This window comes from Colobus angolensis, unplaced genomic scaffold (assembly GCF_000951035.1).
Source record: "Colobus angolensis palliatus isolate OR3802 unplaced genomic scaffold, Cang.pa_1.0 Scaffold41, whole genome shotgun sequence".
NCBI lineage: Eukaryota > Metazoa > Chordata > Mammalia > Primates > Cercopithecidae > Colobus > Colobus angolensis.
In genome coordinates, this window is record NW_012117488.1 from 8982720 (window position 1) to 9007126 (window position 24407).

Below are 24407 nucleotides of genomic sequence, written 5' to 3' on the forward strand. Positions count from 1 at the left end.
GGTGACCGTGATAAATGGTCTTCCTAGTCAAAGGTGCCCTGAGTGAAAAGCAAAAGTATAAAAAGCCAGTCTCACTTGTGTGATGCCAGTCTTGTAGACAATAAATGTCTGTGCATGTACTTTTAAAGCCAGATCTTTTAAGTGGATTGTTAAGCAGTTAACTGTTAGTACTTTGAAACATTCCATTCTTTGGTAGTGTACAGTTGATGTTGAAAACTTTCCATGACACTGTAAACCTAAAGCGTTCTTCAGTTGAGCTTAAATAATTTAATGATTGCCTTTTAACATGAACAAATTTAAGATTCTGGTAAGTTTAGAAAAATAAATATTTCCAATAATCAAGGAAAGGATTATTCACTGTAATTGATATTAATGTATAATTTACGGACTATAATGTTCTTAGGCTTTGATAAATCCTAATAAGTAAAACTAAGAATGAAAATGGTTATCCCACAAGAATAAAAATAAACACACTATCTTTTCATTTGCTTATGATTTGGGAAGTTGTTCTATTTTGTTTCAAATGACTTGTTAGGATTTCTGCAACTTGAATTTAAAAGGTACAGGGGTTATTCAGCAAAAAGTTCAGAAAGTTTATTTGATCGGTAAATTTTGTGTATTATGTATCAAAGGAAGTGAATCTATGTTAAATTGTTCATTTAAGAAGATATGAGAAGAAGGAGAAAGAGGAGAGAGGAAGAAGACTAAGTGAAGCTAGTGACTCTCTTTCCAAATCCTGCTATAATATAAAATTATATTAAAAGTATTATGGTATTACACCACTACCTACATCAATAAAATGCCAGTTTGACACATTGTAAGAAAAAATCAGCTAAATTTTAATAAATCCAACACTCTAGAAAGAAAAGAAAGTGAAAAGTATATAGTGTGCTTCATCCACAAGAAGTCTTCAGAGACCACAGAGCCATGATATCTGCTATGCCACAGAAGTGTATATTTCAAAAGACGTGGTTTCCAGCACAAGAAATCTAGCTTCCTTCAACGCTAAATTTCAGTGATGTGTCAAGATTGACAGGCAACTCTAAAGAATAAATTGTGAAATTAGAGAGGGATCATGGTCTTTCATACTATTTTATTCTATTCCAATGCTGTTTGCACACACATCTGGAATCTAACTTGTATTTCTACATTCATAATAAGATTTTCAAATGGAAAATAAAAAACTTGGATAGCAAAAATCCTTCTTAAACACTCCGGGACTGACAACATTTGATCATTAAACCACTAAAAGTATGATATCTTTTGGTCTTCGATTTATAGAACCAGGAGTGCAATCATAGATGCCAACTGCAAATTTACTATTCACTGAAGCCCTGGAAGAATGAAGAAGTATAAATAATCAGACAACTCCAGATAGATAGTAAATCTGCTTCTGGCTTTCTCTCTCCCTACTGAAGTTTTATAAGAAAACCCAGGATATGGTGGGGCATGTCGCTGACCTTGGAAGTTGACATGAAGTGGATAGCCATTTATTTCTAGAACAAATCTGAGAAGAATATTAGAATGCACAGGCTATTTCTCTTATCCAAGAAAAAATATTTTATTTTTGGTCTGTTTGATTTGGGGGTTTGGGATCCATCTTCTTTCTGAGTAGGTATTGCATTCTCCTGATAATAACATTTGATCCTTTCTAGTGATAGGTACTTTGATGTCAGTCATCTCATATTTGGTAGTCCTGCAGCTTTTTCATAACCCTCACTGCTCTCTTTGAGGTGTAATAACAAGTCAGGCCCATCATTGATCTTGGAAACCCTTCTACTCACATCGGGGTACAGAAAAGAAGCTTCACCCACTGGGAAATAAAGGCTATTGTTACGGAAATCTTAACTTTTAGGATGGGTTTGGATAGAGTTGCAAGGAGTATTCCAGCTGAAGTGCATTTGAACAATGACTCTTAAGGTAAATTAGTTGAGTTGAGCACTGGAGAGATGTGGAAGAACAAATTGAAAAACGAGTTTGAGGCTTCACCTCGGAGGGCCTTGAAAACCAGGCAGCGTTTATTCTTTTCAGCATGCAAGGATTTGAAGGCATTGAGATGGCGAGTGATAAAGATACAATCCAAACTTTGTTGTGCAAAGATTAATTTACCTATAGTGTGTATGAAAACTGTAAGGCAGAGAGAAGAGGGAAGGGAACCTATTAATATTAGATAAAAGATACAGCAGGACACAGTGACATGTACCTGGAGTCCCAGCTACTCAGGAAGCTGAAGCAGGAGGATCCCTTGAGGCCAGGAGTTTGAGGCTGCAGTGAGCTATGTGCCTGTGAAGAGCCACTGCACCCCAGCCTGGGCAATATAGCAAGGGTTTGTCCCAGTTTTTAATAGATAACTAAGCAGATATCAAAGCTCAATTATGATTTGAATATAATAAATGAAACAATTTATACACTCTACTTTGCTCAAGTGGTTATCTCTACTTTGGCTGCTCATTTTCTATCCTTCAAATTTAGCTATTGAAGAATAATTTCATACTTCAAAGTATAATTCAAATCCCAAATTTTATAAACAATCTCTGAGACTTCCAGGGGAACTCCCTAATGCCTTTATATTTTGTTACTATACTCAGTTGCATGCTCATGGTCGGCGACCAAACAATGTGTGTCAAATGATTTGTATTAGTTTGTTTTTATGCTGCTGATAAAGACATAGCCAAAAGTGGGAACAAAAAGCGATTTAATTGGACTTACAGTTCCACATGGCTGGGGAGGCCTCAAAATCATGGCAGGAGGCAAAAGGCACTTCTCACATGGTGGCAGCAAGAGAAAAATGAGGAAGAAGCAAAATCAGAAACCCATGATAAACCCATCAGATCTCATGAGACTTATTGTGATAGTTATTTTTGTATAAATTTATCTTATACAATCAGGAGGACAATATCATCTTTAAATCTTTGCATCTTTTTAAAGAGATTTGTACATAATAGGCAGTGAATAACTGCTCAATTAAATTGAACTAATAAATTTTTCCTAAGATGTATACATCTAATAAACTCATATGTGAACAAGCATGTTAAAAATAGTTGAATTCATCATTATGTTTTCTCAGATGGAGTTGTATCAGATATTATTAGTTTGAGTAAATAATTTTGAAATAAACACTTTCTAGATGTAAGCATAAATATAATGAGGACAGATTTGCATCAGAGAATCACCAAAGTCATCAAGATCATTGAAAACCATGGTAACAAAAAAGCTAAAATTTCAAATCTAAATATGAGTATATGCCCATTATCAATTTAAATATCTCTCAATTCAAATCTACCTTTTTTTTCCATGCTTTATGATGCTAGAACTGGATCCTGCCACCCTTTTTTCTTTGCCATCTGCACCGTGATACTAAACATTCTAGAGGGACACCCCAATTAGACTTCCTAGTGAGTTTCACCATCATCCTCTAGCTGCTTCCTGTGGAACTTCCCGGCACTACAGCATTACAGCAGGCTGTTTCCTCACATCAGAGCAAACAATTTCTCAGTGACTTTCATGGCTACCCCCATAAAATGGATTTCTAGTGAGTTTTACCTGCATCTCAGGGGTGGTTTACTATGGCATCTCAGTGAACTTCTCTGCCACCCAAGGGGACCTCAGTCACATCTCTGCCAGAGTCTGAAGCTCAGCTCTGTGATGGAAGGTGGGTGGAGCTCACTAGCATGTTTGATCTTTCTTTGGGTTCCTTCCCTCAGCTCTAAAGATAGTGATGTTTTCTAACTCTGTTGTGCCTATATCCTTTAGAGTTCTCCATCCCTTTTTAGAGCTGAATCCTCTTTTACCAATTTAATACTTCTTAATATCACATTTTCCTGTTCAAACGATAGGTGTGATTTTCGTGTACTAAATGGACTCTTGCAGTCTGTAAGGGAGTTTTCTCAAGATAGGAAACTATTATAAGATGAAGAAGACATTTGTATGCCAGTATTGGTTAAGTCATGTGAGATACCTATGTGTTTCAAATGCAAGACTCAAAATCCCTGCTGCACCTATACTCCTTCCAGGGAGTTCTTTATAAATAGATGCCCACATTTTAAATATACGTCACCTTTACCCTAAACACAAATGAATGAGTGAGTTTTGCAGAGCCAGTAATCTTATATTTCTTCAGTGTCTCTTTAGACATCCCGGCAATATTTACTCTTCCCAAAGCAGATGCTCTAAGTTGATAGTGACCAAATCAATCAATCAATTCCTCTGTGACAGAATAATGAGTCGTGGTTAATAGATAGAATCTAAAGTAGGGCCCACTAAGAGATGAGTGTAAGCAGGAGCCATGAGATAGTAGGAAGCATAAATAAGTAGAATTAAGTAGGAAACACAGGGTAAAAACACCTTTTACTTACTCTTGTAACTGTCTATACTCTTCTCTTGTAGCATTATCTTTTTTCATGCACTTATTTTATTTTAATAGTTTTTGGGGGACAGGTGATTTTTTGGTTACATGGATAAGTTCTTTAGTGTTAATTTCTGAGATTTTGGTGCACTGTCACCTGAGCAGTGTACATTGTACCCAATGTGTAGTCTTTTATCCTTCGCCCCCCTCCTACCATTCCCCTTGAGTGCCCAAAGTCCACTGTATCATTCTTATGCCTTTTCATCTTCATAGCTTTGGTCCATTTATAAGTGAGGACATACGCTATTTGATTTTCTATTTCTGAGTTACCTCACATAAAATAATGGTCTCCTACTCCATCCAGGCTGCTGTGGACGTCATTATTTCTTTCTTTTTTATAGCCAAGTTGTATTCCCTGATATATATCTACCACATTTTCTTTATCCACTCATTGGTGGATGAGCATTTAGTCTGTTTTCACATTTTTGCAATTATGAATTGACTTGTAGCATTATCTTAACTGTGATTTTTATTTAATATTTTTCTTCCCCATTGGACTCTGAGCTTCCTAAGGGTAGGGGCTATGTCTGCTTTGCTTTTAAGAATCATCAGTTCATAGGAAAGAGTACTCAATAAATATTGGTAAGTGCACAAATAACCAAACTCCAATAGAATATAGTTGAATCAAGGATCATAGAAAAAGAATATTCTTGAAACACATAATGAAATTATTGTAGAGAATAACTGAAGGTGGCAGAGAGGTTACCAACAAGGCAACTTTGTTGAGTCCTGTATAGTGTCCTGAATACTCGTTCTAGTTCTAGAAATGCATTTCAGTCATGACAAAACCTAGTTGATTTCTTGAGAGGCATGGAAGTGTGGTTCGTTCATGACGCTGTTACTCCCCGGGGTATTTTTGCAATTTATAGGTGGAAGATTTAGCCATTGACTTTATTCCTTGCAATCAAGAAGAGCCTGGCAAATGTTCAGCTTTGTATTCTGTATTTCAAACATTGAAGATACTTCAGTTGCTAGTCTGAACAACGGAAACATTGATGTGTTCATATTACTACCCAACTCTCCTCAGTAGGTACATGTTTCACCATACAATAACACAAGGATCTGTCATTTAAGCAGTAAAGGAAAAGTAATGGATGCACTTAAACTTTAACTCTTCATTGACTCCCTACCTCCTCTATCCTATATGTACTTGTATTTGTTTTCTTTTTTGCATAAAGAAGGCATCATTGATTAAAGACCACCTGCTTGGGACATTATTAACTATTTCTAAGAAGATAAATATGTCCATAGAGTTTATATCTGTGTTGCTAGTGAATTTCTGCCACTGAAACTTCAACAGTTCTACTAGTTTCAGGCCTAATTTCTAGCCCCAGGGATAGAGATATTTGAGAACTTCAGTGGCATCATGAAATACACTATATTACTCCCAGGAAAATTTCATTATAGCTGTGAAATATTCAGGATGCATAGGGATCTTATTATCATATACTCTTCTTTATTATAATTTTGCTGAATAGTTTGATTTTGATCAATTGCAAGGGTTTCATCACTTAAAGTTATTGTGACAGATGATAACTCATGTTTATATTATTGTTTTAGAAACTGATGAAATAATTCTGAAGATTGTGTATTTGTATTTGGTATCATATTTAGCAGATTGAAGACAATCCCCAGCTGTTGTTCTGTCTCTGATGATTAAGGAAAATGAGGAGGGTAAATATTAGTGATAATATATATTATCTCATATAAGAGACAAGTTTAGTGACATTTTAATACTGCCTTTATGTATTATAAGGAAATGAATGTAATTTACAAATACATATAAATACCGCATTGGAAATTCTGCTATACTGTAATATGCCTTAAGTCAGCCATGATTGAAATTGCATTTGACAGGGAGAAAAACAGTATTTCTTTTTCCAACAACTCCCAGCGTTGTCGTCACGGCGTGGTTGGGTAGTAGAGAGTGCCAGCTGAGGACCCTTCCCTCCTCTGTGTCACCATCTGGCTTTAGTTCCACTTCAATCAGTTTCTATTGCCTTTTTGATTTATGCTGGAATTCACAAGCAGAAAGAAAGTCTGCCCATACATTTGAGATAACCCTCTTTCTCCTCATTTTTGTCCCTTCAAAACTTGTAGAGAGAAATTCTGTACTCAGAAGCCTTTACCCAGTTAATTGAAGTTTCACCAGTGACAAAGACATATTCCTGCAAAATACCACGTGCTTTTTTGCCCAACCATGATGTTACCATTTTCTCCCCAGTTCTACAGTGTGATCAGAATTTTCACTTCTGCAGTGTTAGATGTTAACTGTCCTCTACAAGTAGATGATATTATTTGCCTTGATTAATTTTTCTTATCTATGAGAATATTTCTATTTATCCTTGAGTTTATGCTATTTTCTTTTAATAATTTGATTTTTTTCCATATTTACATTATGGGATCCCCCAATAAAACACTGTGCATTGACATTGTTAGGAAAGATGAGATGAGTAAATTCTTTTGAAAACCACATAATTTTAGGTTTCCACTTGCTCAGCAAACTCAGAAGTAACACAAAGCTGGGCTTCAAAACAATTTAACATCGAGCACAAGTCCTCAGAAGGGGATAAAATAGAAGGTTATTCACCTTTCTTTAATTATAGCATGATGCTAATCAGCTATTCATTATAAATGTACCATTAGAGGAGATGCTGCTAACACCACTCTACTTGGTCAATTGGGTTTTACATTAGAAACCCATTTTCAGGGTTTAATATATCAACATTCCACCTTGCAATAGATCTGAAATTATGCAAAAACACCAAAGCCTACAAATAACACTTGGAAAAAATGAGTTGCTTTTAGTATCTAGTAAAGTCTGCCATTTAACAAAATATGCAGGTCCACATTCCTTTCAGTTACTCAACAAATATTTATTGATTATCTTCTTTGTGCTGGGAACTTACAAACCATACTCTGCAGGAGCTATTGTCTGGTAGTGAAGGTGAGTGTGAGTATGTGTGTTTGTGTGTGTAACTGAATTGTAGAATCAGTCTGGACCATCATGGTTATCTAAACTAAGTTCTCCAATTTTTAAAATGAAAATGTTAGGACTCAGAAAGGATATGTGATTTTCTTTGCTTATGGACAAGTTGGATATGTATCTTGGTCCAGCAATATTTCTAGTACACCATCCCATCTTTACTGAATGAGTTTCAAGGGGTTGCCATATATAAACATAAAGAGAATTTCAGGAAATTTAGGCTATTCATCTATGAGAGCCAACAGCACAGGCTGCCTAATCATCATTCTAGAAACAAACATTTTCTATATTGACTACAAGCCAACAAGGAGAGAATTGTCTGAAAGACTATACTTTTTTTTTATTGTAGCCACAGTCACCAATCATCAGGCAAACCAGCACAGAAAAGGGGCAAAAGTATAAAAAACACACCTCTGCTAGTTTTCCTGAATTTTTTCAGCCTAATCTCAGAAAAAGGAATTCACTGGTAGACATGATAAATTTGTGACTGCAAGGTATATGCTCACTGGCATGCATGTGTGTTTCCGAGAGTATGGGTCATTTTCAAGCATTCTATTATCAAAACCCTATTAACATGAATGTCGTAGAATTTACAATTAAGTATTCAATCAGACCTAGGAGGAAAATGTGCTTTCTAGATATGGAAGCAAACCTGATGTTCAAAATTTACTCAGAAAAAAAAAAAAAAAAAAAATCTCTAACTTCCACATTTTCAAGGCCTTGAGAAAGGAATGAGACAATTCGTCTGTTTTTCACCTGAATTCAAAGAGGTATTTGATTTTCAACTACTGTCTCAGCACTGTATTAAAACCCTGTTACTAGTGAATAAAAGAAAATTACCTGTAATCCCCTTTCCTCAGAACGCAGGTTATTATAATGGATTTCTCACTTTAGTCTGCTTTAGCTGCTGTCTGGAGAGAACTTGTGTGCTTTAGAGCACCAGAGCTGCTAACCCACCTCACCAGCAGGCGATGCTCGCTTTCTCCCACTGAAGAAACAGGATTGCTCTCACCACTTGGTTCCAAAGGCAGAAAGCTTGTGTCAAAGTGACCTGTCACAGCTTTCGTGATTTGGAACAGGTGAAGAGGAAGCTATTACTGAGACAAAACTTTGGATTATTATCCTACAATAGAGCAGCTTTCTTCAATTATACTCCTATATGTAAAATGATTGTTCAATTAGGGAAAACATCTAAGGATATAGTAAATATGGTGATTTGGGGAATAATGAAAAATATCACATGAAACCAAAACTAACTATGTCTTGCTATCATGTACTCCTTTCTATCTAATAAAATGGGGACATGTTACAGCAGCTTTTTCCTTTAGACTCCTTTTGGCATATCCTCTACCCATTGTCTGTGCTCTCTCAGATGCTCATTAGACATTAAGTAATAGTCATTTCCACTGTTAACAATTATTTATTGAATAGAATATAGAAGAGATGAGAACAAACACATAATACTTAATATGTACCTGATACCGTGCAAGACATTTAAAATTATTTTACAGAAACTCTGCACAATAGGTATCATTAAATGGGGGAAATTGAGAATGTAAAAGGTAATTTTCCCAAGTTTTCCCCAGGGGTAGTAAAAGAATTGCTATTAGTAAAACAATTGATTGAAAGCATTAGCATGGATTAGGTAATAAAGAAGCACAAAAAAGTAAAAGTTCCTGTTTTCTAAGAGCTTGTAACATATTGGGAAAAATATGATATATAAAACAAATATCACAATGCAAAAAAATATGACATACAGTATCAGGATTAGAGAAATTGAAAATGAGATTATAGATGGATGATAAATAATTTGTGAGAACTACTTAAGTATCAAAGAAATTCACAGCTATTATATATCAATACTAACAATATTTCTATTATTGATACTGCTCTCGATCTTCCTATACAGTAAGGGAAAAAAAGAGAAAAGAAATAAGAAAAAGAAAGACATTAAAAAGTAAACAAAAAACACACAATCAGAAAACTATCAGGCAGCTCTCTTTAACCCAACTTTACAATGAATATTCTGAGGTTCAAGTAGGTTAAGTGTATGGCCCAAAATCACAGCTAATATGTGGTCATTGTACAGGAGTATCCCCACATATTTCACTGGCTATATAATAATTTGAATCCACATTTCCACCTTCTATAAATTAAGGTCTTTCTTCATAAAACTCTAGCATTTTCTCAAATTATTTTCAAATGTTCTATGCATTTTAAAAAATAAATCATACCTGGTTGTCCTTGGAGGACCCTGATTCCCACACAGGCCACGTTGAAGGTTTTGTTGTTGCTTTTTTAAAAATCCCTTAATGCATTACTCCATATCTTGTAAGGCAAATTAGTGTCCTCATTTCTCCAAATGACTTATTACCATAATTGTTCCTTTTCCTTTTAAAAAAACAATACAAGTGGGTACAGTGACTCACAACCATAATCCCAGCTATTTGGGGACTGAGACTGGAGAACTGCTTGACATTAGGAGTTTGAGACCATCCTGGACAACACAGCAAGACTCTATAAATAAGTTTTTTTAATTAGCTGAAGCCAGGAGGATTGCTTGAACCTGAGAGTTGGAGGCTGCAGTACTGGAGTGAGCTATGATCATGCCATTACACTCCAGCCTGGGCAACAGAGTAAGCCCCCATCTAAAAAAAAAAAGCATTTTTTTTCAGCAAGTTGTAATGGATGTTGGATGAATCACCTAGATTCCAGGGAGAAATCATTTTCCGAGTTGCCAGGATTAGTGATAGGTGATGACTTTCAGCTGAATCCCCCTCTAAGAATTGCCTTCAGTCAAAGAACAATCAAAACTATGCCCTTTCCCGTACCACAACCAATCATTATGGCCAGAGAGGACCAATTCCCTTTCCTCAAAGTGAAAAAACTCTGAGGGGCCACTTCAGTATCAGAGTTTCCTGGTGAACTGGGTCAGGTAGAGACCTTCTGTGGATTGCTATTCCATCCCTCCCTCTGCCCAATCCTATTTCCTTTTCTTGTTCACAGATGCTCATCTTAAGTGTACACTTCAGCAGATTTCCTGCACAGAAATATCCATTCCGAAGTCTGTGTTTCAGGAACCCATCTAATACATAAGCCAAAGATCAATCAAACTTGCTCATTTTTTATTGCTATTGTCTATCAACATCCTGTTTGCTGCCCCTGCTCTCTGGAGACGGTAGTACTCGGCAGAACACCTGCTTCTTCGTTATTACTATCTGCATTATTCTTGATAACTTCAACATCTGTGCATTTCACTCCTCCAAAATTTTTTTCTCTCCCATTATTATCTCCCCCTTTCCAAGTAGGGTAAGATAAAAGTAAAAAAAAGAAAAGAAAAGAAAAGAAATCTGGGTCCTAGGAGAGTAGTGGAAGATGTGGTCAAGGGGTAAGAGGCTAGATCATGGCTTTGTAACCCATTGCAAAGACTTTGACTTTGACTTGGAGTGAAATTTAAGCCATTAGAAGAATTGTCAAGAGAGGAATAACCTGATCTAACTTTGCATTTAAAATAATCTTTTTGGCTCTTTTGTTGTAAATGTACAGTGGAAAGAAAAGAAGGAAAGAGGTAGAGAGACAACTTAGCGAGTTGTTTTTAGTACTAAGTAAAAGATGACAATTGCTCAACTATGCCAATAGGAGAAGAAGTGTTAAGAAGTGGTTGGATGCTGAAGATATTGTGCTGGAAGGAGCCAAGTATGAATCCAAGGAGTCTGGTCTATGTAAATGGAAAGATGAAATTTCAATTAGCTGAGATGAGAGATATTTTGAGTGAAATACTTTGCATAAAAGTGCTGAGTAGATAGTTGTAAATTTCAGTGTGATTGAAAAGCTCTGCATATGTCTGCCTGAGTATTCTTGAAGTTATCTATCTATACTCACTCTTTCTATTTACCTCATTGTACCCACTCTTTATCCCTCAAAATCTGCCTCCTTCCTTCAACATCTGAAATTTCTTTCTTAAGTTTCACCAATATCCTCCCAACAGCTTTCTCAGTGTCTTATATTTACTCTTCATTTTATTCACTTTTCTGCTGTACTACATGTTTTTCAGCATCTTTGTCTATTCATTTGGATCTGCTAGAAAATATCTATCTGGTTTTCCTGGTAGGCTCCAAATTACTTTCTTCAAATTTTGTTTCTCTACTGAACTGTGGTGTCATTCAAGGAATTGTGTTTTCCTTGTCCTCTTGTTCCCATGATCACAAACCTCAATGTTTTCAGGAGCCAGGCAGGAAATAAAAAGTAATGAAATAAACCTTGTATATAATAACATAAAGTAAGAGGGGCTGTGTCAACCTTAGCAGTACATGCCTTATCTAAGAAAATTCAAATGCAAAATTTTAAACACTATGCAAATAAAACAAAATCTATTTGTGGATTAGCACTGCTTGTGATAGATCACTGTGAGTTGGGAGATAATTATAATCCTGAAAGATACATGCCAAACACCATAATTTTAAATTTCTGAATATTGAAATCCCAAACCAGCATGATCTCAAAAATACAATTCTGGAAAAAATAATTTTAAACAGTATTTAAGAGATATTTATTTACATTTTTAAATGGAATTTATTTGAAAACACATAAAAATATGACAGAACACTTCATAGGACACTTTATACAATAAAATAAGCAATAACAACATAGATATTTTTGGAAACATAAATACTCAGATATACTAATGGCAGTCACATAGGTATAACAGTTATGAACAGGTCAATAGTAGTCATAAAGAAATAGGTCAAAAAAGAATTGTGTAAATTTATATCACTATGGTTTATAGTTGGGTGCACCCAGCTTTATTACTGCAGTCACTAAAATATCATAGTGGACAATGTAAATCGTTTGATGAGATCCATCAAAAACTGTGATGGTTTACCAGCACATATACAATTGTTCAATAAGCCAAATGTAAATGTTAAAAAAGGACATCTCTTCATTTACTGAAGAAGTTTCAATGTTTTTATGTACGTGCATAATGTTTATACACATAGCCAATGTGGTGGTAACGTACTTTCATGGAGTCAAATATGCAAAAACTTCATAAAATGAATCAGAAATCTCTATAAGTCTTACATGGTTTATACGTTCAGTATTGGTAATGATGCAAAGATGAAATTCATAGCACAGAAAATTGTAAACAATAATGCTGACAATTCAAAATAGTGGAAAAACTTCTAAAATGGAAAAATCAAAACAAAAACCAACCCCCCCCCTCTAAAAACTGAAAGGGAAATCTGACCTATAGAAAAGTGTATTACAAGGATAGTTGGTGGGCAATTGCACAGAGGTAGTCCAGAGTTGACTGACTTTCATGATTATTAACCATATTTTGATATCTAGTATTGCAATGAATAACTGCTTTTTTTCTCTAAGAGTATGGTTCTCCTCAGAGAATATGCTTACATTCATTTTCTACATGGCACCACTTGTTTTGAAATCCTTGTTTGATTTGATATACGCCAACCCAAGCATTCTCTCTTACATTTTCCTGTCTTCTGTGCCACACTTGTATGTTGTTTTGGGTACACAGAAATCCATTCCACGTGCTCTTATATACAGACTATGAATTTGGCAGAAATAATACTGGTGATTGAAGAGCAACACCATTGTGTAAGTGTCTCCTCATCCTACAGTACACAATTATTTTTGAACCAGTCAGTAACTTTGCTGGCTTCTTCAGGGCAATGTGGTTTTAATTCATTAAAAGCTCCTGAAATTTCATCGGCTGTAAGGAATGTCAATGCAGACAAATAACACATTTTTAAAACTGAAATTTTTGTCGTTGCGTATATCCAGTGATCTGAATTTTCTTACAAATTCATTGAGCTGAAAGAAAAAAAAAAACTCAAACTTTATTGGTTTGGTTTAATGAAAAATTTATAGGGGAGATAGATTCCCATTTCAATCATCATAATGATTAGTTTTCATTAGAAGAGAAAGAGAGAGAGAGATGAATGAGGATGAGAAGGAAGGAAAGAGGACAGAAGGAAGAAATGAAGGAAGAAAGGAAGCAAGGAAGAAGGGCAGGAAAGAAATAATTATTTGTAGGGTATTTTCTTAGTATTTTGTCAAATGAGTCCCTGTGAAGAAAATGAGCAGATCAATATGATTGGGTGATCTGCTTTCTGTGATAGAGTTCTCAAGCAAAATAATTAAATCTTTCCTTGTATTAATATCACGGTCTTATGAACTTAATAATGTGAGATCCCAGAACCTTCAAGTCATAAGGCTAGACGAGAGTTAGCTCAAATACGTGGGCTATGAAACCTCCTTGGATATGAGCAAACATACATCCCTTTGATCTCTAAGATGTTTGAACTTTGTCTACTTTTCTAGCTTCTACAAATTCTACATCTCTTTATACCTTTACACTCTTTTCCATTCTCACAGCCACTGCCACACTCCTAAAAATTTCCACCCCAGACTGCCTAAGTAATCCTTCTCTCATTGTCTTTAATATTTCCTCTTCTGCCACAAAAAGCTTTCAAAATATAGATAACATCATCACTTGCATCTTTCCAAATCAAGAGCTTTTCAAAGAGTTTTGACCCCGAGCAAAAGAGGAGAGTCGGTAGGTATCTGGTGGTAATGATCAATATTAGGAGCAAGACTAGAATCCCCTTCCAGAAGAGTACAAACCACACTCACTTCCCAAAATCTACTGTGGTTTCCTCTTTTCCCCAAGGCAGAGAATAGCACTGTAGGTATACTTCCAATTTAGGACAAATAAATTTCTTTTCTTCTTTGAACTTGAAAGACACACAACTTAGAGATGAACTTAAAATGTTTGCTTTATGTTCAGTGATGTTCACTTCCTCAGAACAGCTTTCATGGGTATTTATTTCAAGCAATACTACCTTGATCAAGTCTATAACATTAAAGGCATGTATTTGTTCCATATGGCGAAGTGAGAATTATGCATCCTAAGTTCTAATAGTTATGTAAAGGTACTAGTTTAAATCAGATATAAACTATCAAATGTGTTTATAACATATTCTGCAAAATAAATTCTTTTTGTAACCTTGTGCATAGAAAGATGAGCACTTTGCAATGCAGTAAGTGCTGGCAGTGCATGTAATATCACTATGAAAGGAAACAGCAAAGAATATAAGATAGTACATTTCAGTAAAGCTAGAGTTTGCCAACTTTGACACACCAAGATTTTTTAAGAACTGAGATGAAAGATTAAGTTTATGAGTGCTCAGTTAGAATCACAAATCTTACTATTATTAACAGAAGTGCAGAATGTGACCTCAATAAAATTTATTAGGCACTGTGCAAAATTTGCCTTGTAAAGTATGTGATTTTATTCCATGTTGTTTTCTCTTTCTTATGTGCATCCTCAAAAGGGAAAATTGAATGATGACTATATTCTATGCTGTCAGAATACGGGAGGTAAACAAGTATACTATAAAAGTTATTATAGACGCCAGGTCAGGACGGTGCATGGGGGTGCATCTGTCGATTAAGTTAATAGATACCACTATTCATTTCTATTTTTCTAACTATTAGAACTGAATCCTGCAGAGTAAACTTTGTAAGAATTAATGATATGGTTATAGCAGCTAAATATTATCTACCACTACACTGAGAGCCAAAAAACTCTAAATTGGACTTTGATTGTTCTAATGTTAAAGACAGCTTTCTTTGAGTCAGCTCAGTATAGAGCATAAAACAAGTGTTCTGGCTAGCTCAGTACAACACCTCTGAGCGAGTGTGACGAAGGGGTTGAGAAATTGCTGGGATGTACGATAGTGCCTGCATCTAAAGCAAATTTGTCTGCAACCTCCCAGGCTCACTGAATATTAAGATAAGGCTATTGGGATTGGCACTTACTCCCTTCAGTTTTAGAGCTAAGACATGTGGAAATGATTGCAGGTCCAGACTATCGCATTCCTTCAAAAAAATGTTGGCAAGTCCTCAGAAACTGAGGCCAGTTATTATTATCATTCTCCTGAACATCATTTGGAGAAAAATATAAGGTCTGATACAAAAGAAAGGGAATTCTGGCATCCTTCCAAATCCAAAAAGTTTTATTGAAAATAAAGCCCTGGAACAATGATACAGGAAAAAAAAATCAATAGAATTTGATGACTGCCTTTTGGACTATATAAAGGAGGTTGATTTAAAAGTTAATTACTACTTTATTAGGCTAAGTTTTGGACCTAGAAAACTAAAAACGATGGGCTAAATTCAAAGGAATCAATTCAGTTCTTTTCTCCTCATGACACGAAATGGTGCAATTTACATATACAGTATTAAAAAAACAGAGATATAACTTCTGACTTCTAAATGGTAAAATAATAGTGAACAAATTCCTATTCACTGCAGCCCAAAATCTATTCTCTAGTGCTTTGAGGTTCTGCATGATAATGGAAATCTCCCTTTGAAAATGAAATGTGATAGGCAAATTTGTGATGCTAAAGAAGGTTAAGAAATTCTAGTGCAAAATGTTAAGCCATAACTTTGGTTGGCAATGTTGAGCACAGAGTTTATTTAGAAAAACACTCCTGAAAAAATGTAATAAAAATAAACAAATTTTACTTTGCCTTGATTCAAAGGAATGTTTAGGCAGAAATACAATTGCCGTGTGTAAACAACGAAAATAAATGTAGCATTTAAGGTTTGTGATGTTCAAGTATCGTATCGGTCTCAACAATCTTATGGAAAGGTTCCTAACCTTACTGATACCAGTTCTCTTGCCTGAAAAATAAAGATAACAACACTCATAACAAATGGTATATAAAACAATAAAATAATGTATATAGCAGACCTAGTACAAGCCCTATAAAATATCTATTCCTTTAAAACATATTTAATCTATTAAATATATAGAAAAATAGGAAACGTTATTAGATACTTATAGTGTGCATTCTAGATTGCTTTTAAAACTGGTTATGTCGGCAGAATTTATTTTTAATAATCATTGTTTACTATTCCATCCCCAGTGCCTAAAACACGGCGTGAATAAGAAGTTAATAATTTTACTTTTAAAGTGGTGGGTCTAAATATTGTGTTTTGATGTAATTTAATTGTTTGAAAATTAGTTTTAAATGTCTCCCTTTGTTTTTCCTGCATTAGAAGATATTTCCTGCCTAAATTCTAGATGGAGTTATTAAATATCTTGATAATACAGCAGCATCCTTCCTATAAATATGGCATCCTGTGGTCACTTGGGGTGTATGCCAGATGCTGTATGAAATGGAGATATGCTCTTACAAGTTCCCCTCCTAATGTGACATCCTGCAGATGGGATCAGCTTTCTCCCGGACCATACTTCATGCAATGCTTATATGACCTTTCAGTGCATTAACAATGGCTGGTACATCATTGGATTTTGTCTAACAGAAGCATTGATTCAGGGATGCAAAGAAAGCATTCACTAAACAATGTGCTATCCAACTGGAGCATAATAAACACACATATAGCCAAGCAAATGGAGCTAAATGCTTAATTAACTTTTGTGCCTTCCAAACAATGAGGACGCCAAAGTAAAATCGATAGAATCCAGTTAGCTTGCATCACGAGCCAGATTTTCTGTATCTACTAAGGGTTAGTCATGATTAGACCAAGTTAACTACCTGAGGATTTATTTGCTTGTTTATTAGTTCATTAATAGTGACTCTCCCTCCCTGCCACCTACCCAGGAAGAACTACAGAAATGTGGGGAAAAATTGGCTAACCCAAATGGGCATTCATTCTACTCGGGCTTCATTGTTTAAAGTGATGTTTGTTACTTCCTTAAGACGTATATTCCAAACACTAGATTTTATAGTGTTAAAGGAATAACCAGAGATATATTTTAAGGTGCTAACGGAGAAAGAATCATAGGTTAAAAAAAATATTTCACAGGGGGTGGCAAAGTATTTCAGTCAGTCTTTACCAAAAGAAATTATTTTTTTCCAACTGCCCTTACCCTTTGACCCTACTCCAGAATTGTTTCCTATAACCACACAGAATTAAGGCAATTTTGAATATGTGTATGTTTTTTTTTATGTAGAAGAAAAAAATGGTAAGTGATATTTTTCCTGTTCTGATTCTATTTTACCTTATGAGCATTTTTCACACAGATGAATGACAATGACCGGCTTCCAAATTAAAAACTAAAAAATTGATGAGCAGGAGAGATGATACTGATACTGTATGTCTATTCTATTTTCCATCAGTATGTCATAGTGATTCAAGCAATGGGCACTGGGATGAAATCTGGTGTCCTCCATTTACAACTTACATGACCTTGGAAAGTTACTTTGCGCTTCCATGTCCTCAGTTATTAAGTGAATATAATCATAGTACCTTTTTCATACATTTGTCAGGAGAATTAATATTTGTAAAGCGCTCACAATGGGACTTGACACATATTAAGTACTGTTAAGTGTCATCTATCTACTATCTGTCTATCCATCACATCATCATCATCTTTGTGTATAAATAATATACTTAATGTAACTAAAACAGCAGAGATCTTTGGGGCACAATATGTTGCATCTATAAGAAAGCTCCCTAGTTTTCCCAGATGTTTTGTATTTTAGTTTTCTATTGTGATTGAAAATATACAGTGTTTACATTGATGCAGTACAAATAGAATTATCATTCCTGGTTTACAATTATAAAGCTGATTACATCTGCTATCATGTTGAGGGCTCTATCATATTTTCAGGATAAAATGCCCTGTTGATTACAATGCAGAATAGAAAGATGAGTAACATACAAAGACGCTTATAATTTACTGAAGTGGATTCAGACACACACAAATTATATTATGACATGAACAAAGAGTGTAAAAAGTGTAAAACATGTCAACAGATGACAGAATTAGACAAATTTAAAATTTCAAAAAGGTGTTGTGGATGACGCTAACTTTAAGTCCTATCTCAACAGTTCGGCCAATTTGAGTGAATCCAGCTCCCAAGCAGGCCAGTTATAGGACTGCTTTAAAACCTGGAGACTTTTTGAATTAGCAGTTCCAGGTTGTAGAGTTTTATCAGAGGATATTGATAAGTGCTACTTCAAAGTATTTATGAACAATTCTTTCTGAGTAGAGAGAGGGGTATAAAAAATTTGGAGAGCTGAGTGATCAAAGATTAACTTATACCTGAGTCATGAATAGTAACTTTTTGACAGCATTGCCATCAACATCAATGGCTGCTACCATCACCATTGCTGCTTGTCTCTTAACATGTTTTTGGAAGAAGTTACATCCCCCTTGATGGTCCTATCACTTCTTTGACTAATTTTCCATTTCCTCAATCGGGGCATGTTTTCTTATCCTGAAGCGGCCCAAGTATGTTACCCTGAGATATCCAGGATGTGTATTAAGTTTTCAACCAACTTTACATTTTGGTAACTTCAGTGGTACTAATGGTTAAGCAAACTGTAAATAGTTGTTGCCTTATTGAAAATAATTTTTTGGGTGAGCTTGAGACCAGAATCAAGAGTAAGACGGCTAGACTACAGTGGCCAAGAATGTTTTAACTTAGGAAATTAAACTGAAACATAAATCAGAGTTAACACTGATAATAGTAAAGCCTGGATGTGGAAATATTACTGTTAGGCTTTCTCAAACCATTTACTTTTGCTTCTATCACATATGCCGCTGAAGTTATTGGGAGTTTCAGGCTGCATGGATCCATTATCTGCTATTGAAAGGAAGAACATTTTGAAAATAGAAGGTCACTCTTACTTCAGAGGAAAAATGATCTCAATACTCAGAGTATCTAATTCTTAAACACTGAAATTAAGGAAACTAGGTTAATACCAAGTAAATGTTTAAGTCAAGCAAGACAAGAGTCTGATCTATTTCCCAAGTCAGAGTAATGATGCCTATTTGACCACAGCCAAGAGAAAATCTATTCCAGGTGTTGATAATCTGTGAGGGTCTCTTCTTTGTGTACTTTGGGGGAAAAGAGCCAATTCCTTCTAAAGTTAAGAGAGAAAAAAGAAGAGGAATAAGAAATGTGTGTGTGTATGTGTGTGTGTGTGTTGCATCACAAAGTAATATGTCTACACTGAGAGGAATCTGATGCAGTCCTTAATAAAGTTAATACAATACAGGGACATCTTTTTCACTTCACATCTCTTTTAACTTAAACATTTGTAGGTCCCTGCCAAATGTCTGTTTTTAATGGAGGTAAAGTTTTCAAAAGCGTTTGATGGGCTAGAAGACATGCTTCATCTTTACCCCTTAAGATGACCTTCCTTATAAAAAGGCTGTGTCTCTCTAAGTTCCAGGACTAAACAGTCACACCTGAACAGCAAGTGTGTCATAAAATAAAATGTCATTAGTAATCATCAATTGGATTCATGTGTAAGATTTTCTCTTATTTTTATTGTAAATTTCAATGCTAATAATTAATTTTCTCATGTTAAGAACAGGGCCCGGATACTGTAATTTGATGCCAGGGCATGGCTTCCTCAGAGCTTTCTATCTAAATAGTCTCAGATGTATCTAAAAGTTTGCTTTCCATTTCTCTCAAATTTATATTTACAAAGAAGGCACACAGGCCCTGTTTCCATATCAAGCTAAGGGAAAGGAGAAGCAGAGTGAATGATTTAGAAAAGGCTGGGCTTGGTGTCTCATGCCTGTAATCCTAGCACTTTGGGAGGTCGAGGCTGGTGGATCACTTGATGTCAAGAGTTTGAGACCAGCCTGACAGACACGACGAAATCCTGCCACTACTAAAAATACAATTAGTCTGGCATGGTGGCACATGCCTGTAAACCCAGCTACTCCGGAGGTAGAGGCAGGAGAATCCCTGAATCTGGGAGGCAAAGGTTTCAGTGAGCCGAGATCACACCATTGCACTCCAGACTGGGAAACAAGAGAAAAACTCCATCTCAAAAAAAAAAAAAAAAAAAAAAAAAAAAAAAAAAATAGAAGAGGACATAATCTTTCTGATAAATCTGTTAATAGCGGCATGAGAATCTTTAATTTGGAGATACAACAAAATAAGTATGTAGCTCAGAGGTATTCTTATGGGAGACTCTGAGGAATGAAATGAATTTTAAAAATCATTCCGTTTCCTATGTTAATATTTGCACTTTTAAAAAGGCCCTGTCCATTTATTTATTTACAGAAGTAATACCTACCTTGCAGGTAGTTTTAGGGTTACAGAAGTTTTTGTTTATTTGTTTGTTTCACTGTAGAAAGAGAGATGGCATAGTAACGGGGATACATTATGGCTCAGTAAGTACTAAAAATTATCAGAGGCCACAAAATATAGCAGTTTAAGAATGTGGTCTTTGGCCAGGCATGGTGGCTTATACCTGTAATCCCAATACTTTGGAGGCTGTGGTAGAAGGATCACTTGAGATCAGGAGTTCAAGACTAGCCTGGGCAACATAGTGAGATTCCATTTCTTTAAAGAATTAAAATAAATTAACCAGGTGTGGTGGTATGCGCCTGCAGTCCTGGCTACTCAGGAGGCTGAAGTGGGAGGATGGCTTGAACCCAGGAGTTCAAGGTTAAAGTGAGCTATGATCATATCGCTGTTCTCCAGCTGGGGCAAAAGACCAAGGGCCTGTGTAAAAGAAAGAAAGAAACAAACAGAATGTGGTCTTTAATGTTGAACAAAACTGAGTTTGAACTCTTAGCTCTGACACTTGACATTTGTACGACCTCAAAATTACTGAGAATCTGAGATTTGCCCTTCTTTGTATATAAAAATGAGAAAATAAACCTTCCTTGTTAAACTGTTTTGAGTTAATCTAAAGGAGTTATTAATATGTTTACTGAAACTAACTTAGCAAGTGTTATGTGTTGGTTCCATTGTAGGTTATGAAGCCAAATCTGTGACTTTGCATCTCTTTTTCACTGATTATTGCCTGTGGGGCAGCTCACTTGGTTGGTGACCTACAACACTGCCCTGCCCACTCCTTGAGAACTAAACCCTTTTCCTAAGACCCTAGCAATAGTCCTTGTATTAGACAGCTAATGCAAGATATTAGCTATCTATTGCTTTGTAACAAATTACCCCCAAATTTAACAGTTTAAAATAGCAAACATTTATTAGCTTACATAGTTAATTAGGTTTAGGAGTCCGGGAATGTACAAGTAGGGTGAGTCTGACTCAGGATCTCTCAGAAATTTATTCAAAAATTGGCGGAAACTGCAGTCATCTGAAGGTTTGCTGGGCTGAAGGAGCTGCTTTCATACTCTCTCACACATGGCCATTAGGCCTGGCCTCAGTTCCCCACTTGTGGGCCTCTGCATAACACTGCTCATCACATGGCCACTGGCTTTCTCCAAAGGAGTTGATTTGAGAGAGAGACAGGGATTGAAATGGAAGCTGAGTTGTTTTTTATAACCCCATCTCGGAAGTACTTCCACCATGTTATACTGATCACACAGGTTAGCCCTGGTACAGTGTGGGAGGGAACTACACAATGTGTGAACACCAGGATTCCCAGATCACTGGAAACCATAATGAAACCTGGGTACCACTACCTTCCACGGAATGACCTAAGCACCCACAAGCTGATGTCACCTCATGCCTGATCTCAAGTTAGGTACTCTGTATAGTATTTCTTGTTCATCACATTATGATCTTCTATCACACTTCTAAAAACACAAGACACTTGCTAAATGCAATTGGTAGTTTGTCATTTTGTTTTGTTCTGTAGTCTAACTGTATATCCAGGTAAGTTTCTCAACTGAGGCCCCCTGAGTTCATTACAAATGCATTCTTAGCTCATAATAATAGTGTTCAGGTAACAACAGCAACAACAAAAAATCCTGTAGCATCTCTATTTTTAGTGTATACAACTGTTTTTCCAATATATTAGGCTGAGTCGGTCACAGAGCAAGCAAACAAACTCTGCTTTGTGTAACTGCAGAAAGGAAGTGAAGAAAGTCTTTAGGAAATTAAGAAAAAAACATGAAAAATGGGGAAAAATATGACCCAGCAGCACAAAGACAAGAAAGAAGTAACAAACCCAATCAAAAAACAAACAGAATCTGACAGTGTGTAGAATGACAAGTGTTGACTATATAAAACAATATTTAATATTCCAACCACCAAATTCTAGTTACAGAAGCTGTGTTTCTAGTAGGTTTTACTTTAGATATTGAATTTGTCTTAATACTTGGAAGTTTAAATCACCAACTAAATTTCATTTAGGCCAGTCTTAACTAGGACAAGCCAATCACTTTTGTCTGATCTACACTGTTTTTCTGATTTTACAAACAGAACAACAACAACAACAAAAAGAGTCTTCAAAATGAGAATTATATATTTATGTAAAACTGCTTCTTTATTAAGGTCACAAATGATCTTTTTTTTTTTTTTTTTTGAGACGGAGTCTCGCTCTGTCGCCCAGGCTGGAGTGCAGTGGCCGGACCTCAGCTCACTGCAAGCTCCGCCTCCCGGGTTCACGCCATTCTCCTGCCTCAGCCTCCCGAGTAGCTGGGACTACAGGCGCCCGCCACCTCGCCCGGCTAGTTTTTTGTATTTTTTAGTAGAGACGGGGTTTCACTGTGTTAGCCAGGATGGTCTCGATCTCCTGACCTCGTGATCCGCCCGTCTCGGCCTCCCAAAGTGCTGGGATTACAGGCTTGAGCCACCGCGCCCGGCCAAGGTCACAAATGATCTTTAGGTGCAATAACAAAGCCAGATACAGTATTTGTTAATTGCTATGCTATTTTGCAATAAGTCCATTTTCAAAACAAAAATTTAACAAAAGCAAAAACATGAAGTTCAAATATAATAGAACTCTACATCCAATTTTAAAATTAAATATCACGTAATTTGCTGTATAATTATTGTTCTGTCATAATTTTTTCTTAGCTTTTTAAAATATAGTTGACAGATTGTTTAAAATTTTTTAAATTCTGGGATAAAAGCAGATCAAACAACTTTAAATAGAAGCTTTTCATTATTTGTAAGCAGGTACTTCATTTTACCAACTGGCTTAGAAACAGATCAGGTCATTGTGGTTATTGGATGTCACCCATGGGAGGTTATGCTAAAAAATAGGCTAATTGTGGATTACTGAATTTCTCTATCTCATGGAACAAGACGATACCTGTTATCCAGGGAAAAGGTTTATTGCTAAGAATCAATAAAAAATTACCTCATGGCTTGCCATTGCTTCATAATTCGTTTTGTGTCTTTGATTACTTTCCATTATGTTTTTCAACTTTAGTCAATGGATTTTACTCAGGCAAGAGGCAGAACTAGCTTGTATGTAAATGATGAGGTCATAGATTTCAATGGAAATCTTCTCAATGAATATGGTAGCCTCAGTGCATCAGGCCCCATTTATTTACTTAAGCAAACCCAGGCTTATAACTACAGGGGTGACAATAGCCACACAATTAGAAACAACAATTCTCTCTGTTTGGTTTTTAAAGGAAAGATGGCAAGGAACTTTACTGAAAATGAAGGATGGAAGCTAATGGGGGTGCATAGACAGTGGCCTTCATGGTGCAGCACATGCCCAGCGGGCTCCCAGGCACTGCTGCTGGAGAGCAGTAATGGGGTGAGGGAAGAGCTAGGACAGAGGAGCATCCACATCTGAGTCTACTGCTAACAAGCAAAGCATGCTACTTTTCCCAACAATCACATTATTATCTAAGTATTATATTTGGAAGATAATTCAGAGTATCTTTTTATAGACTTATGTTATTTGTTCCAAGTTCACACTGAGAAATGGAGATTAACAGGCGAGAGGGAGGAGAGCACTATATAGTGGTGTTATCAAAAAGAAACTTTGTATTAAACCAGAGCATTTGGGAAAGATATGATCATTAGCATTTTTATGAGCTTTTAGTTTCCATTTTTTTCTGACACTGATAAGAGATCTGTCTTCTCTTAAATGTAATGATTTGTATATTTGCCCTCATTTGCAAGTTCAGTCTGGGGGAAGACAAATCCAAGTACTGTCTAGTCCTGAAATTTCCTTAGGCTGCTGAGACAGAAACAAAAAGGCATTCATCCTCCAATTAGTGACCTCTCGCAAAAAGATGTAACAGAAAAATAATGGCCTATTTTTGGTTTAAGACTTCTTTCA